This window comes from Miniopterus schreibersii (assembly GCF_964146895.1).
Source record: "Miniopterus schreibersii genome assembly, chromosome: 3".
Taxonomy (NCBI): domain Eukaryota; kingdom Metazoa; phylum Chordata; class Mammalia; order Chiroptera; family Miniopteridae; genus Miniopterus; species Miniopterus schreibersii.
Window position 1 is genome coordinate 87860393 of NC_138103.1, and position 16074 is coordinate 87876466.

The 16074-nt window shown below is 40.3% G+C and overlaps 1 protein-coding gene across 5 annotated transcripts in view; it reads right to left on the bottom strand.

Annotated features, from left to right (window-relative positions):
- The window catches only part of CDH18 (cadherin 18), a 624577-nt gene that overhangs the window by 288905 nt on the left and 319598 nt on the right, over positions 1 to 16074 (bottom strand). For 3 of the 5 annotated variants that reach the window (XM_081131289.1, XM_081131291.1, XM_081131292.1), the window contains exon 1: positions 682 to 835. The exons of the other annotated variants lie outside the window; for them this stretch is intronic. The gene's annotated coding sequence lies outside the window, so the exon portion shown is untranslated. Of the gene's footprint in view, positions 1 to 681; positions 836 to 16074 lie in introns of those variants that run through there. 5 annotated transcript variants of the gene reach the window in all.

Below are 16074 nucleotides of genomic sequence, written 5' to 3' on the forward strand. Positions count from 1 at the left end.
TACAGATCACAGGAGCCTACCTAATTCCTTTTCATGCATCATTTATCGTGCCCTTTCAAAGGAGTAAAAGTTTCCTTTTAAGCTTTAATAAGCATCTATGGAAGTGATTTGTGCCAAGAAAAAAAAAAGGGGGGGGGGGAAGGACTGAAAGCAGCAAAGAGAACGGGAGCCTGGCTCTGCTGCAGCCCGGCGCTCGGGCACATGCAATTTTGGAGGGTGCTGGAAAGGCGGTCCTTAAGGTGCACGGTCCAGGTTCCAGCTCGGCACCTCCGCGGCCACCCTGAGGACGCTTCCCCTCACTCTGACAGACGGACAGACACCAGGATGACTCTGACGCTACCCCTGCTCAGACGTGCCTGGCAGGGTGCGCCGCCGACTCGCTCGGGGCGGGCACATCCCCAGCCGGGCAGCGGCAGGGGCCGCGGGGTCCCGGGCGCACCTTCCATAGGCGCGGTGCCCCGCTCCTGGGCACGAAAATAAAATCACAGCCCGCGTGCGGCGCCAAGGCTGGCGGAGCGTCCGCGACAACTTTCCCACCGGCACCAGCTCCAGGGAGACGGGTCCCAGGGGAAGATTCCCACCTACTCCATTTCATTTTTTGGACTCCGAACTGGATAAGCAGCCCCGCCGCCCAGAAGCTCTCCAGGTCACCGCCAGCCAGGCGTCGTCCCGAAGCCTTACCTCGGCGCGCCCGCCCTACGCGGAGGAGAGGAACTTCATGCCTGAGGAGCGCGGGGACGTGGCCGGCGGTCCTGGGCGAGCCCGGCCGGCCGCTCCCGCTCGGCTCCCGCTCGGCTCCCGCTCCCGCTCCGCTCGGAGCCGCGCTGCGCTCGGCGGGCCCGCGGCTGCGGCTCGGCGGGAGCGCGCCTCCGATTGGCCGGCGCGCGCTCGGCCCCGCCCCGCCCGCGCTGCGCCCGCGCTGCGCCCGCGCCCCGCCCCCGCCCCGCGCTGCGCTCCGGGCCGCACGGAGCCTACGGCACGCGGGGCGGACACCCTTTAGCCCCTCGAGCAAGGTCACGGGCACGGCTGCGCCATCAGGAGTAACAACAATAACAATAATAACAATAATACACGCGCAGGCCCTAGACCCACGCATCGTCTTTAGAACCAAGGCTCCGGGTATATGCGAGGACCACCGGGGCTGGGGCACTGGAGGCTGCCAGTTTCCCCGGGGGCGGGGGCGCCGGGAGCCAGCGTGGGCCAGGCGGGGTAGCAGCAGGCGGGGGGGGGGGGGGCGCTGGGAGCACGTTCCCCAGCTTCCGCGGAGTCCTCACAGCCCGCTGAGCCTGAACTGCAAGCTCATCCGTCCGGGTTCCACAATGGGGGGGGGGGATTTAACTTGAGGGATGCCCTTTAATGCCTCGCCCCCAAGTCTCTGAGACCTCCCCGGGGAGGTCAGCGCTGCACCTGCGAGGTCGCAACGCCTTGCCTGCCCCTCTTTGCTTGTGCCAGGAAAACTGTCACGCGCGCACTCACACTCGCACACTCACGCCTCCCTCTTACTACTCCAGAATAAATGAACACACTCTGTAGTGCGCAGAGCTTTTGATCACAGGGGTGCCGGCCCGATGGGCTGGGCTCCAGGCCGAGGCCAGCCCCCGGGAAACTTGGGCCTCCCCCGCGCAGAGCCGCGCGCGCTGGCTAACAGCCCGCCCCGCGAGCCCCTGGGAAGCAGCGCAGCTCCCCCAGCGCAGCGGCCCCGCGGGCCGCGGGCGGGCACGGTCAGCGCGACGCAAGGCCCTCCGGGGCTGCGGCCACCGGGACAGCAGCGCGCTCGCTCCGGTGAGCCCGCACAGCGAATGCTCAGGTCCGGAGAGAGGTTCAAAGGAGCAGAAAGCCTGAGCCTGAGAGGCAAGGGAGTGTGATCCAGGGGACAGGTTATCTTAGGCCGGGAGACCTGGATGCAAATCCTGCCTCGGACTTTCCTCTTCCCCTGAACACCTGGAAGCTGTTTCACTTCTCTGAGCCTCTAGGAGGCTTCTCTTTAGAACCCAGAAAATAACCCTACCTTCAGAAGGTCTCTGCGAAAAACGACAAAAATCTGTGCACCTGTCGTAAACTTTTAATAAAGGTCAGTTTATCTCTAATCATCTCTCTCTTTTCTCTTCTCCCGCATCAAGAAAGGTCAAAGAGAAGGAGAAGATCAGGTATGTCTATTTCAAAGAAACGTAAAGGGCCTAGAAGGGAACGTTTTGAACAGGACAGATTTATGTCTGACTACCTTTATTTAGCTCGAGTGATGTAAAATGTGGGAGGGATGTAATTGGTTTGGGGGTTTAGTATGATTAAACAAACCAACAGAAACAATGGAAGAACTTTATTGGATTGTTTTTAATTGGGAAGGAATTACGCAGTTAAAAGCATAGTTCCTCCTAAAGAAGACGTTAGAAGTCAATTAGAATTTGGAAGTCTCCAAAATCTAGTCTCAGGGACAAGTGGAGCAGCAACAATAGCTTCAGAACAATGAGGCAATGTTGTATTATGTTTTGGGTATCCTTCAAGCAGCTTCTGATTTAAATGAGATTTGCCTTGCAAAGTATCCATACATAAGTTCTTAGTTACTTTTGATAATTGAAAAGAATTCCACTTTGAATCTTTCTGTACTGATGAAGCCCTGGGAGCACAAAGGAAGAAATAGTTACCAAAAATAAAAGGGATTCAAAGAAGAACTTTCGGTCTGTAAGGGGTCACGTTTAAAAATTCATATTATAGCATTTTCTAGAGAAGACCGTTTATTTGGCTTCCTCCAGTTGAATGAAATAAAATGTTTGCCAGCTCACTCCTGAAGCTTTCGCTGAGACACCAGTAATGAGCATCCTAGGGACAAACTTGAAAGCAAAATGTATTTCTGCCAGCCTTCCTTGGTGGCTGTCCCTGGATAAGACCATAATAAGCCCATCCAGTGGACAGTCACAATGGAAGTCAACAGGCTCTTGCTCCTGAGTGGGATGACATGCAGAGGGATTTGTCAGCATCACCAAGCAATACAATCCATTTCTAGAAAAATAATCCATTCACCAAGGGGGATTTGTGTCTATGGGACTGTTCTCAGCTTAAGGGCTCTAGATTCCCCACAAAACCAATGAAGCAATGGACACCAGATTTAAACGGCTCCTGAAGTTTGCTATTCTGAAACCTCGCCACCTTTCCCTCGCCATAGAAAGGTGAAGCAATCATCCACTTAGTGCACCTCTTATGTTTCCATGTTCAAAAGAAGCAAGTGAACCAGTGTGGAACATGCTGCTTGGGGAAGGCCAGGCGGCAGGCAGGTGTTTTCTTTTGTTTTCTGTTGCTCTTTGTCAAAGATTACTTCAGAGGACTGGACAGTGTATCAGTCAGCAGAATTTATTACAGAGCTAATCTCTGAAACTGAAAGCTTGGACACTTCTGATCCCGACTCCCCTCTTATGTTACCTTGGAAGAGTTATAAGAATCATTTTTGCTGGTGACAGAGAAGCATCCAACATACGATTGATGCTGGTCAGACAATAGAAACTAGAAAGATAAAAATGTAATGCTAAACTGTGATGGTTCCCTGAAAGACTGGCTCCTCAAATCCTCTCTTTAGACGGCATCTCATGCTGAATTTCACCCTGGAAATTCAGGAGGTTACGAGATGCTTTCAAATCTAAATAAAGAAGAAATGTAAAGGAAATGTAGGGATACCTCTTGTTACAACTGAGCATTTAGAACAGTCAACTACACAAACATGACATGGTGGTTCATTTTTAATTGAAAGGATTACTGAAGATATAATAAAAGTATTAAAATGATCATGATTTTTTATAGAGATACAGCTGGTGAAAACATGAAGCACTACACTATATTCATTGTAGCGATTTATTTTATGTGCTTAGGTAATAAGTACTAAAGATTTCATATATATGTAAATATATAACACAAGAAAAAACATTGATAAAGCCCACCTTAACTCATTCTGTTATCACACTTCAGATTGAGAATTGAAGATCACTGGAAAATTTTGATGCAGATCAATAAAGAAGAGAGATCTATCAAAAATATTTCGAAGTTTACTATGTGTATAATTAACTTTAAAAAAGTAGTGACTCCCTTACTTATATTAATTAGATTAATGGGTACACTTTTACTGTTGTTTTTTTAAGTTTTCTTAAGTTTCTATAAGATATCAGAGAACCAATGATCTTGTTTAGATCTAACAGAACAGTATTGATAACTGACAAAGGACACAGTGAAGCTCCTCAACTTGTATTGTACAACTTGTATTTATTTCTGTAAAATAGAGAATTGTTGCACTATAAGTGATGGAATAAGGACACTGGGTTCCTAGATAAGTGAAAATTTACTAACTGATGGACCTTTGTTTTACGGAATTTATGGACAAAGTACTTGCCAGTAATTTATGGACAAAGTATGGGCTTGTTTAGCTCAGTGGTTAGGGGCGTCAGCCTTAGAACCCAAGGGTCTCAGTCAAGGGCACATATCTGGGTTGCAGGTTCCATCCCCCGCCCCGGTCTGGGCACTGGCATGTGAGGGAGGCAACCAATCAATGTGTCTCTCCTCACATCCATGTTTTTCTCTCCCTCTCTCTCTCCTATCCCTCCCTCCCTGCCTCTCTCCCTCTCTAAAAATCAATGGAAAAAATATCCTTAGGTGAAGATTAACAAACACATATATCTGAAATATTGTCATTAAACTTTAAAGATTTTGTAAGGGTAAAATAATACAGCGAGACAAGCAAACATTTTCAAACCTTTAAAACTTGATTGAATGTGTAGCTCAGAAGTTAAAAATAATAGAACTAAATGTGAAAGCTAGCAATGTTGTAAGGTGATTTATTAAAGAGATGCACATACCACTAAAAGAGAGTGGGATCACCTGAGTTTGTAACACAGTCACATAAAAGTCATTTTGAATAATCCCATTGCTTCCTATGACAGACACGCTAGACAGGAAATAGAGGAACTGCATATGACATGATCTTTCTGTATGTCATCATTATCTCTCTCATGATTTCTTACAGCCCACAGGGAGAAGCTTTAGTAAAATCATTCAGTGTAGCAACTGAGCAAGGAGGCACCATACACATGGATTTAGAAAGGCAGAGGCACTTACTTAGAGGAAGGTTTCTACTAGTAAACTTCAGAGCACAGACAAACCACCACTGATCCTGGCTTTCATCACTGCTGTGAGCACCGAAGCCATCCAGAGAAATTTCGTGCATTACAAGAAGCCAGTATATTTGGATAAAGATCTGGAATTTTTTTAAGAGTCTTGAAAAGTTTGCGTGTTATATCAGATCTAATGGTAACAACAAAAAAATACTACAGCTGAGTCCAAAAGTATGAGTGTATTAAATATATGGTAGTGAAGACAAGTCTTAGAATTAAAACTTGTGCATTAGACTTAGAAGTTTCTACCGACAATAATTTCAGTATAAATCAAGTATTGATACAGTTGTCAAAAAATGTAAATGTAAACAGGAATCCCTGATAAAAGCAAAGCGTCAAAATGCAGGTGGCAATGATCTTACTCAATTCTAAAATATTGAGAATTCATCTGAAATATTGGATTTTTAGAAGATTACAGCTAATTCTTATCTTTTAAAAGTAATTTACATTTTTGTTAGCCATATCATGAGACATTCACCCAGGTGACATAGTCAATATCATCTCCAACCGCTCTCTCTCCCTCAGCCATGGAATGACTACCTCTCCTTTATTTTCCCTTGCCCCTCTGCCTCACCCATCCTTCAAAGGTCAGAAAGCAGGCCTTCTCTTCTGAAAAAGCACCTTGTCCAACAGGTTTGACTAGTCCCTAAATTTTTTGAGGCCATACCGATATCTCAATTTAGCAAATTGTGTTAAAGTTGGAGGCAATGTGACTTAGTACTTAGAACACAGAATCCAGAAACAAACTGGAGAATATATCATTAAATGTGCTTAGTTTCTTCAGCAAAATGCCCATAAAAATATTACCTATATCTTAGTCTCCCTAGGAGTATCAAATATGTTAAAATATATAATGTGCTTAAAAAATTACTAGACATAAAGTAATTTGTCTATAAGCTTGCTGCCTTTATCATTATATGTTTGCACCTTAGATGTTTACCTGTCTCCTGATCAAGTGCAAGCTACCAATGAGTACCTGGTACATGGTTTGTCTAAATGCATCTTGGTTTGGTGTAGATAAGAGCACATGGAATCAGGAGATCTAGGGTTAAGTCCTAAGACTGCCACTCAAATTAAATACAGTGGCTTAAACAGGTTGTTTGACTCTCGGAACATGTTACCGACTTGTAATGTGGGAACGCAGGCTCACTTTGCAGAGCTGTCACAATCCTTAAAGAGTTATACACATGCAAAAGGGACTCGCGTAGTCCTTGACATATAAAAGGTTTTGAATAAAAGTTAGTGGAGTCCCAATTGTGAGTGCTGAGTAAGTGTCCATTAAATAAATCATGGTTGATTCTGCGCTCCATTTAGTGGCAGAAAAAGGCAAATCACAAATAAACACTTATCTGGGAGCTTTTAAAAAAGAGAAAATACAGCTTCCATGGAATGTGCTGGGGACATCATTTGCTCAGTTCAGCCTCCCATATTTATCTATATTTACTTTATAATGCTATAAAATGAATATTGACTTTTTTTAGAGAAAGAAAGAAAGAGGGGGGAGGGAGAGAGAGAAAGAGAGAGACATCGATGTAAGAGGGAAACAGTGTTTGGTTGCCTCCCATATGGGGATTAAACCTGCAAGCTAGGTATGTGCCCTGACCAGGAATCGAGCCCACCACCTTTGGGTGTACAGGGTGACACTCCAACCACTGAGCAACACCAGCCAGGCTGGATGTTGACATTTTGATGACCCAAAGGGACTGTAATATTCTTAACCATCCAAGGAATATCATATTGCACCCAGTATATAATACTTATAATACCAGAAAAGAGAAAAAAGTTTAAAGTCATTTTTATAACCTCAGTTTATGAAAACTAGGGTTATGTAATTCATTTTCAATGAATAAGAACTTCTGGTGACCAAACCATTTTCAGAACTACAGGGTCGGGCAAAAATAGGTTGACAGTTGTGAGCACATGAAACAGTTTATTCCTGTATTATTATTTATTAATGATTGTATCGTGTCGTATGATCGGCTGTAAACCTACTTCTTTCCTACCTTGTATATTCAGTTTGCTAATGTCATCCCAGAGAGGACAGTAGCACACTGTAACTCTTACACTTACATTGTCACTGTTTTCCCTGAGAAAAATTTATGATACATGTTGAAAACTGATATATATCTTTTATTTATTTGTTTATTTATTTGTTTATTTTTATGCTCACTCGATATTTTTTCTATTGCTTTTCAGAGAGAGTGGAAGGGAGAGAGAAAGAAACATCAATGTGAGAGAGACACATGGATGGGTTGCCTCCCACATTTGCCCTGACCGGGGTTGACCCTGCAACCAAGGTGCGTGCCCTTGGCCAGAATCGAACCGGGGACCTTTCAGTCCAGGGGCTGACATTCCAACCACTGAGCCTAACTGGCTAGGGCCATCCATCATATATATATATATATACACACACACACACAAGCACATATATATACATATATATATTTTACATATCTTTATTAATTTCAGAGAGGAAGGGAGAGAGATAGAATCATCAATGATGAGAGTCATTGATCGGCTGCCTTCCGCACACCCCCAACTGGGGCTGGAGCCTGCAACCCGGGCATGTGCCCTGACCTGGAATCAAATCACAGTCTCCTGGAGCCTAGGTGGATGCTCAACCACTGAGCCATGCCCAGCTAGGTCTATCTTATCTTTTAAATTTTCAATTAAAAATGCTTATCCAAAATTCTCCAAAAAATACCAGCATTATATTGCACAGCATATGTGTAATATACTTTATTTAATCTTTCTCCTATCACTAAACATTAATGATGTCTCTAAGATTTTGATGTAAATAATGCTTCTATGAACATCTCTGCTTATAAATCTTTTCCTGAAGCATTGACTACTGCATTGGGATAGGCTGCTGGAAATGGAACTCCTAAGCAAAATACAGGAACATTTTTCAAAACGCATGATAACCCTACTGCTCCTCAGCACCATTAGAGAAAAGATTAATTGGTTCCTCACTGCTCCTGAGCAAGAAAATTTCTCTTTCAATTTGCTTATTCAATAGCTGAAAGTTATTATCTCGTTGTTTTAATTTCTTTTCATGTGATTACTAAAGTATTTATTGACTGCGTCCTTTTGCTCTCATAATTTTCTGTCCATATCCATTTCCCTAGCATGTCACTGCTAATTGAAAACTATAATAGACTTAGATTGTTTTAATGCTCAATGGGAAGACATTTAGAAAATTGGGTTCAATAAAAGTTTCTACACTTTTTTCTCATATTTAGCAAAAAATATCGTTTATAGATATGCTTTAAGTTTATATGTGTTTATAAGTTTATATATGTTCATATATAAATATATTAGCATACATGTGTGCATGAATAGATTTATTCAGAAAATACAGAGTATCACATAGAAAGCACTGATATGGTTTCCATTGAGGGCTATAAGGAAAAGTAAGGCAGATGCCATGGCTTTAAGATATAAGCAAGTAAATAAATAAATAAATAAATAAATAAATATTTATAAATAAAATACTAAAATGCAATCAACACTATAAATTCCATATAGGCAAATTTTTCATTTATTAAAAGTTATTTTTAATAACACCTTGTTTGAGGTGATGTGGGAGAATGGACTTGATAAATCACACACATCCCCGCACACAATTGTCTAGACAAAATTATGGCATGAGCCTTGATGCTTTTCTTACCTAGATACCAGGACCAGCTGTACAACTGGACAAAGGGGGAAACATGGAAACATGGGGACTCTTGTACAAAAAGTATGAATTTTAATGTGGCCACAGCAAGTGTAAAACCAAGCCCGGGGCCTCTCCGAATACAGGGCCTTGTGAGACTACGCAGGCTGCGTGCTCATGAACCAGCCCCCTCACCACTGCCCTCAGTCCAATAAACAAGACTCAACTCACTTTTCTTTACTGATAGTCCCCAGATCATTCACTGAGCTCTATTTCAAATTCCCCCATCTTCAGACAGTCTGTCTGCCATATTCCAACATCATTTGGTTAAATTCTTGCTAATTAGGCAGGAAGGATGACTGTCAATTAACATGCGTGCTTAACTTCATGCCACTGGGATGCTCCCAAACTACACCGTGAGGGGTAAAAGGCACAGGGGACACTTCAGTGGGTTTTGCACTTCAGGTAAAGGAGTGGAGAGATCAGAACAGGAGCCCAGTGTGAGAAAGGAGTATGTCTGGTGAGAACACTCTCTAAGTCTTAATAGATAATAAAAATATATGGATTGAATACATGATGGTTAATGATCACTCTGCCCGCAGGACTGCGGGATGAAAAAGCTGTGGCGAAGTTAGAGCTAAAATCTGGAGAGATCTAATGAATGCCTTTAACTTGGTACGAAAATAGAAAGAAAGGGAAGGTACATTTACTGCAGCTATTTAGAGAAATAATTACCCATAACATAACAGAACTAAGAATGAATCAGAGTTTTTAAGTGTGATCCAAGGAAAAGATGACACTGTCACTAGTAGAAACAGGGAAGAAAACAGTAATATCTGGTTAGAAAATATAATAGAGTCAGATTGGAATATACTGATGTTGAGGTTTCCATTAGATGTTAGGAGGTATTACACCAGAGTCACGTGACGTACAACATGAGATTGCAGCTTGAAAAATTGTTTTGAGTGTGAGACATAATTTTATGAGTCATCTACAGATAATAATACTAATAATAAAACCAGTTATAGCCCCTGAAGGACAAGATAAAATTTTCTATAGGATGAATAATAAAGACATACTAGGTGATAAAAATGAGAAAGATAAAAGATGGGAGATGAGAGGAGAAAGATGGTAATTAAAAGTCAGTAGAGCCCAGCCGGGCGTGGCTCAGCACCTGAGCATCGACCTAGGATCCAGGAGATTGGGGTTCGATTCCCGGTCAGGGCACAGGCCCGGGTTGTGGGCTCGATTCCTGGCTGGGGGTATGCAGGAGGCAGCCGATCAATGACTCTCATCATTGATGTTTCTATCTCTCTCTCCCTTCCCTTCCTCTCTCTGAAATCAATAGAGATACATTTTTTTAAAAAAGAAGAGACAAACAGAAAAACTAGAAAATCTTAAGTTGATGTGATTTAAAAGGTCATTTTAGTGATCTGAACTTGATATTACTGATTAGTAAAAAGAACTTTTCTCATATATGGAAAAGTTGATAGCGTAAAAATGTGGCAATTTAATAAGTTTTATCACTCTGGAAAATAATGTCTAACTAAAAATCAATCAAATTAAGTCTTACTATAGTAGAGATTTGCATATTCTACAGCATACAGGACTGACAAATGAAATTGATACTTTCTTTTTATTTTAATGCGTGAGAAGCTTGATCTTTAAGAAGGAGTGATTAGCTATACTTGACTATTTTCTGGCTTATTCAAAGATGCTTTACAAAGTGACTTCCCAGGTATAAGGATATATAATTATTCATAAAGGAAATTAAAGATTGTATTGAATGCAAGAAATTGAAATGTAAACACTATCGCATTCTCTTACCCTGAATGTATAGATGTACACGTGTTTGAATGCACAATAGTAAGTGTAGCTCTTATGTATTAAAGGTTATTTATATTGATACATTAAAAAAAAATCTCATATTATCACAGAAAGCCTGATTACATTTAGCTCAAAGAAAAATTTACAGAGGCCATGGACCCCATAAAGAACACAACAAGCTCAAAAGAGAACAGTGTCTCTGAAGTATTGTCTAGAAAGTGCGTGAAAAATAAGTTTCCCGCTGCCAGTGTTAATTTGGGACTCTAGAACGATTGGTTAATCTAAAGGGATTTCATATACCTGTATCTCAGGGTGCCTTATGTTATTATTCTTTCCCTTTTTTACTGCGAGTCAGTTGAATGCAGTGTGCTAAAATAATTTCTCTCACAGGCTCTTACTTTGTGTAAGCCCAGTCCTTCTGGTCACCATAAACTGGAAGAGTTTCATAAGGAGCTCAGGAGATCAGTAAAAACCCAGGCTTCACAGTCACTGACCTGCTCAATATTTGGCGCTGAGAATGGCCACATAAACTGTAGCAGGGTTAGGTTATCCCCAGAACGCTGCGGTCCTGCTGAAACGCGCACGTGGTACTCAAGTCCCTGCAAGGAAAGAACTGCCACTGCCCTTCCGTGCTGATCTACAGGTTCCTCAGGCTTCCAGTATTCACACAGCACACTTGAACACATATTGTCAGTAACCATATGTTATGCCCATCATTACTACCTACTCATTACTGGCATGGATGGTTTTCTCATTACATTCTTCAAGCCAGAATCTTTTCTTTCTAAAGTCCCATACATCTTTCGAGTACATCTCTACTGTGTTTTGAATTTCACTTCTTACGTAACAGGAATCCAATAATATAACTTTTGTATTAAAAGTGTTGATGCTATTTAGTTCCTGACTTCTGAATTTTCCTTAGAAAGTAGAAATTTACTGAATATATTGTATAATGGAGATCTTCACTGTAAAATCCTTATGTCGTTCTTTCCCCTCCCATCCCTGGGCAGGGAAATTGAAAACAAATGCTTGGATTTCGGACAGAGACCACTTTGGATCCAATTCTGGCATTGTCACTTATTTGCTATGTTGACACTGATGAACGCTGGCTCTCTGTTTGCTCATCCCTGGCGGTTTAATTGCATGTATCTGGAGGAGAAGTTGTGGTGATTACATACAAAGAAGAAGATGATTTATATAATTCACCTCTTACAGTATCTGGTTCACAGTATACACTCAGTAAGTAAGTGATAAAAATGGTCACAGCCTCTTAAGTTACAATTGTGATTTTACCACAATATATACATATAAATGGCCTCTTCCTAAATGTTACTAAGTTAAAAGTGAGTGCATCAAAGAAGACAACACATTACAGAAGAAAAACGGGTGACGATTTGGGGCGATAGCAATATGATTCCTTTGTTGACACCTTGCGCTCCTGCGATGACCAACTTTTCTGAAAAGTGAAAGGCAGGACTAAAGAAGGGATACGCTGCCCTGCACAATCTGTTCAGGGCAGATACAGGTTTTCTCTCTTTCAGAATTCCACAGGACAAAACACAGAGCCCAGAGATAAAGAGGATTGGTTTGCCAATCACAGAACCCGTAGAGCACAAGAGTGTATGAAACGGGGAGAAAGTCAGAGAAGGAACCCAACCAGAAGGAAACCACTCACCTTCTGAGTGTACTTTTTGCAAAGTTTCCTGCAAAGCTGCTATTTACATTTAAATTCACTACCGTGAACTTAATTATTTTAGGACATTATCTGTGTTGCTTCTACCAAATTTTTACTGATTTTACATCATCTCAGAACAATTATGCCTTCAGATGTGAAAAGAAAGACGAATGTGTTTTAACACCATTTTAAAGGAGTGAAACAATGTTTCTCCACTCTTAGAAAGTTGCAAAGGTGCTGCAAAGACCACAATAGTCAGGTGAACATTTACATTTTTCAGAAAAGTACAGCACATAAGTATCTCTGTGTATGTGTATATGTGTGTGTGTGGGGGGGGGGGTGTTGAAGGGTTGTGGATGGAAATAAAAAATAAACATTTTCTGTTACAGATTTAAGATGCTGGAGAAATAACACAATACTCTATAAATTATTCTGTCTTTAAATTTAAAACACAACAAATGGACAAATGTTTTATCCTAGTAATTGTACTACAGGCTGTGGAAAAGTAGGTTTCCAGTTGTTCAAATGGAAAATAATGGAATAATTCATAAATAATAATACAAGAATAAACTCTGTGTTTCATGTACTCACAACTGGAAAGCTGCTTGTGTCCCACCCTGTGGACTTCCCAACTAAATTTTCCAGGATGACCACTTCTCAACTTCTGGACTCTTCTCTAGCCTACAATTTTCCTTCTGTTCTCACTACCAGTGAGTGACTTCATATCAATTCCATTTACAAAACAGAAATGACCACAAAATAACTATTTTCTTCTTGCCAGAAAATCTAGAAAACTACTTGCATCTCATATGTTATACCCATATTCTTAATCTCTTTCATATTATAACCATAGGTCTACTTTACATAAAGTCAACCGCTTCACGTTTGCTCTTGATCCAAGTGCTAGTTACTGTCCTTGATTTCTCCCTTTAAACTTCTAACCCATCAGCAAATCCTCAGCATGTTCTGAACCTGGTCGGACTGCTTTCCACTATCTTCCCTGGCCCAAGCCACTCTCCTGTCTCAGCAGAACTCCAGCAACAGCTTCCCAAGGTATCTCCTGTTTCTCACCCCGAAAGAGGAGAGACAGTTACATCAGAACAAAATTCTGTATTTTGGCAATTGAGTGCGTGCCCCTGACCTATCTTCTTATTTTCTATGCATGAAAACTAAAGGCAGATCTAAATATCCATCTCCTTTCAATGATGTAATTACTGCGAGCAGCCCTCCCTTTGAAGGGAGAGGTAGATTGGAGAGGATACTTTCCCCAATTGTATGGCAACCTAATGCTTTCTACATGATTAACCAAATTCATTTTTCATAAATATAAAGCAAGGATCAGGGAGCATTTGAGGAAAACTAAAAACAGAAATGAGAAATCTAAGATGTGAACCAGTAGTAACCTTAGAAATAAATTGATTCCACTCTGGGATAGAAAACACTTATAAATTTTTAAAAATTCAATACATGAGCTAAAACATAGAATGGCCATACAAAATAACACATTGTTCATCCAGAAGAAAAGCCTAAGAAATGTATTACATATAAGAATGTAATATATAAAGAGAGAGACCATACGAGTATGAAGATGAACAGGTGGTATATTAAATTCAACTATCTAAGTAAAGTTTTTAAAAAAGCAAAGAAATGAAAAATAAATTTGAAGGACAGATAAAATAAATAAAATTCTCCTGTGATTCAGCAATAATAGAAATATTTAAGTTGAATTAGCCCACCAAATGCTAAACAAAATTAATGAGAAAGTATACATGGAGGGGCTGCACCAATCTGCATTCCTACGAACAGTGCACAAGGGTTCCCTTTCCTCCAAATCTTCCCTAGGGCTTGTCTTCTCTGGATTTATTGATAACAGCCATCCTCACAGGTGTAAAGTGATATTTCATTATGACCCAGCAAATCCACTTTTGGGTATTTATTTGAAGAAATCTAAAACGCTAATTCAAAAGAATACATGCACCCCTGTTTATTGCAGCGTTATTTACAATAGCCAAGATATGGAAGCAACCCAAGTGCCCATCAATAGATGAGTGTATAAGAAAACTGTGGTACATATATAGTGAAACATTACTCAGTCATAAAAAGAATGGTCTTGTCTATTTGCAACAGCATCTCGAGGGTATCATGCTAAGTGAAATAAATCAGTCATAGAAAGACAAATACCATGTGATTTCACTTATATGTGGAATTTAACAAACAGAATAAATAACTCAGGCAGAAAGTGGGCTGGTGGTTGCCAGACTCTAGTGGGATTGAAGGAGTGGGTGAAATAGGTGAAGGGATTGAGAGGTACAGATTGGTAGTTACAAAATAGTCATGGGGCTGTAAAGTACAGCGTAGGGAATATAGTCAATAGCACTGTGATAACTGTGTGTGGTGCCAGGTGAGTATCAGAAGTGTTGTGGGGATCACTTTGTAATGTATATGGTTGTCTGGTGCCTATGTTCTACCCTTGAGACCAACACAAAATAATACTGAAAGCAAACTGTAATTGAAAAAAATTTAAAAAACACACAAGACATGAAAATCCCTGGTGAAATTTTAAAATACCAGAACTAAATAGAAAAATCTACATACAAATAGAAAAAAATAAAGTAGATTATCCATTAGGAAATAAAAACCTGACTGACATTAGATTTCTCACTAGTAGTAAATACTAGGAGACAGCAGAGCCTAATCTGAACAGTTGCTTGAATCTAGCATTCTATAGGTTGCCGTTTTATCAATCAAAGATAACGGCAAAGTAAATATATTTGAACTTGAGAAACTAAAAATTTTGTCCACACTCATAATATTTTATTTATAAAAAATATATACATATATGCAAAATATACAATTATATATTAAAATAGTTTGAGATGATACTATAACCAAATGAGAAAGTATAAAAAATGAACACATAAATAAAAGGAAGACACTGATACAAGACATGAAGAAATACTGGTCACAGAGTATATCCAGACAAGTGAATCATTGTTAATCTTCCCTGACTGTAAGACTAATTTTTGGCCTTCTTAGACCAGTTAAATCACATTCCTTAGTGTAGAAGCCTAGGAATCCAGATATTTAAAAAAAACCTCCCATTAATTTATTCTTGTGATTACACAGGTTTGAAAAATGATCATTAGACCTTGACACTTGGAGGAAGAATGTTCTTTGAGCAACAATTTGAACAATGTTGAATTCCACAAACAGACTGAAACTATTTAGTAATATTTCTTTTTTTAATAAACTCACACGCATAGGAAAATAATTAGGTGTAAAACCAAATAATTTATAACAAACAAAATAATAATATGGCCAACAAAATTGGAGAGGCAAAATAGCAGGTGGACAAGTATATAGATTTCTTCATCTTCATAAAAGGGAAAAAGTCATCAATAGACAATTAGATTTGGAAAACCAGAAAAGGGAAGTATAATTTTTTTAAGCCAAAAAGCATTGTTCTAAAAGAATTAGAGGTGATGAGTAGAAGGGACCAGGAGGAAATAGATGGTTTAAGCATGTTAAATTTCTTAATTTTTAATGGTTGGGATTTGACAGATAAAAAATACATTTAATCTTTTCTTTTTATTTAAACATTTTGAACTGTTGAAATTTTTAAACCACGAGACTATCTACAATTTTTATAATAAAGCAAGTGCAATATCCATTAAAATTAAGATTGAAAGAAAATATGTGTAATGCCCAGATTAATGAAATATGAATTTACTCCCCTCTCTTTCTATTTTCCTGTTTCCATGTAT